Genomic DNA, 2,674 nt, shown 5'->3' with positions numbered 1-2,674 from the left:
ATGTCTGCACAGCATTGTAATTCAACTATACTTCAATAATATTAATAATAAAAATAGTGTGCATGTGGAATGGGAGGCTGAGGTCAAATGGAAGACAAAATCATGGGAGTGGGGACTTAAGTGAGAGGCCGACATGAATGAATTACCTATGTAGAGACTGACATCTCCAAGAATGCTGAGGATTGAGGGTGGAAAGGAAGGCAATGATCCCTGTGCTCCTGTATTCATGAACAAGAGCAGTGGAGCAAGACTGATGATTGACTGCAAGAATGAAAGGCACTGAGTGGCCCAGATTGATGATATGTGCTTGTAGAGAATGGGACTATTGAGAGGAAGGAGAGGAAAAATACTTTGGCAGCATCACTGAAAAGCAAAAAGGTTATGCTATGCTACACCGCTTCAGTACCCTACGGACTGTGGCCCTCCAGGCTCCTCTGTCTATGGGATTCTCCAGGTGAGAATACTGGAGTGGGTTGCCATGACCTTCTTTGCCTATTCCAAGCACTGCAGTACCTAGAGTACCGGTCGCCGGGGGGGGGGGGGGGGGGGGGCGCATATGGTGGAAAGCAAAGAATGCAACTACCATGTGAGAGCTGCAGTCTGAGACCAAGAAAGAAGCAAAGGGCATTTTCAGGGGAAAAAAGATCGGCCACAAGGAATTTTCAGTGGGTGATAGAACTTTGCCAATGGCTCAGTGGAGGACATGGGGTGACAGAGCAAAGCGGGAGATTGCATTAGAGCAGTGAAACACCAAGACACATGGAGGCAAGAATCTAAAGGTGCAGAAGACCTAGGAGACTTGGACTTCTGGGGGCACCTGAAAGGTCTCTGTCTTCAGGGAAATGAAGTTGCCTCTGTCTTCCCTGAAGCAAGAACCACTCTGGCTCCTCTCTCTGCCCTCCGCAGTCATATTACACTGAGGGGTTAACTGAGCAAAGTGATGAGTGAGTGCATGATTCTTATCAATGACAGAGGACGATCGGGCCGTGAGAGAAGAACAGAGAGGCAGAGACTCATTGGAAGATCAGATGAAAGGAACCTTTTTATTGCAAAGTAGAAGATGAACATGGAAAGAGTCAAATCTGGAGTGAAATGACATGCTTGAGTCCCCAACCTACTATTCACTAGCTGTAGGTCTTTGAGAAAGCCAGATCACCTGTCCACAGGTCACAAGGCTCATCACTAAAGAAGACCTCTCCTCCTCAGGAGATACCGTGTTTCAAATGACGATCATCTCTTCAGGCCTCTGGTTCTTCTATGGCAGCACTTACTGCACTGTACTTGCAAACTATCAGTTCAGTTCAGTTCAGTCACTCAGTCGTGTCCGACTCTTTGCAACCCCATGAATCGCAGCCTGCCAGGCCTCCCTGTCCATCACCAACTCCCAGAGTTTACTCAGACTCACGTCCATCGAGTCAGTGATGCCATCCAGCCATCTCATCCTCTGTCGTCCCCTTCTCCTCCTGCCCCCAATCCCTCCCAGCATCAGAGTCTTTTCCAATGAGTCAACTCTTCGCATGAAGTGGCCAAAGTACTGGAGTTTCAGTTTTAGCATCATTCCTTCCAAAGAACACCCAGGACTGATCTCCTTTAGAATGGACTGGTTGGATCTCCTTGCAGTGCAAGGGACTCTCAGGAATCTTCTCCAACACCACAGTTCAAAAGCATCAATTCTTCGGTGCTCAGCCTTCTTCACAGTCCAACACTCACATCCAAAACTGTATAGAGCTATGATAAAGTGACAGTGACAATAGGAGACGTGGAGCAGGCTCCATATCTTCTCTAATAGCCCTTTGCCTGTGTGCCAGTACCTGTTCTCAACTACTTAAAGGGCTTCTATGAAAAGATTCATTCCCTTTGATTTTGAAAGATTTTCTTTTTATTTCAATAGTTTAAAATACTGGGTTGGGACTTCCCTGGTGGTACAGAGAATAAGAATCTGCCTGCTAATGCAGGGGACATGGGTTTGACCCCTGGTCTGGGAAAATTCCACATGCTCTGGAGCCTCCTTGCCGCAACTACTGAGCCTGCATGCTGCAACTACTGAAGCCTGTGTACCTTTAGAGCCCATTATCTGCAACAAGAGAAGCCACGGCAATGAGAAGCTCATGCCCCGCAACAAAGAGTAGCCCCTGTTCACCACAACTAGAGAAAGCCCACCAGCAGCAATGAATACCCAGTGCCACCAAAAAATAAATGAATGAATGAATTTTTTACTTTTAAAAATTGGTTGACCAAAAAAGTCCATTTGGGGTTTCTATAACATCTTACAGAAAAACCTGAACAAAATATTTGGCCAACACAGTAATAACAGGTAACTAGAGCTTCCTGGACTGCCGAGTGAGAGTAATTCAGACAAGGGTTCAAGGCAGACCAGGTGGGGGTACCCTAAGATGTGTAACAAGGAGCACCATGGCCTCCTGAGGTGGCTGAGCATAAACAAGGCTGCCACAAGAGCCCAAGAAAAGGAGGGATCAGTGCCACCCTTTCCCACACACAGAAGCAGGGCAGCTATGTACATGTTGGAGAGATGATGTTTTTCTTTGACTCGCCCATATTCTAAATGAGACCTTTTGCCTAGTTCTAGAAGCCACGGAGCCTCGATAAGCAGGGGCAGGGCTTCCGGAGGCAGGAGTCTCCGGGATCTATAAAGCCCAAACCAACACCGCTGGGC

The sequence above is a fragment of the Ovis aries genome, chromosome 1 (assembly GCF_016772045.2).
Source record: "Ovis aries strain OAR_USU_Benz2616 breed Rambouillet chromosome 1, ARS-UI_Ramb_v3.0, whole genome shotgun sequence".
NCBI classification, from domain to species: Eukaryota; Metazoa; Chordata; class Mammalia; order Artiodactyla; family Bovidae; genus Ovis; species Ovis aries.
The sequence above is the reverse complement of the archived record's forward strand: the minus strand, read 5'-3'. Positions refer to the sequence as shown.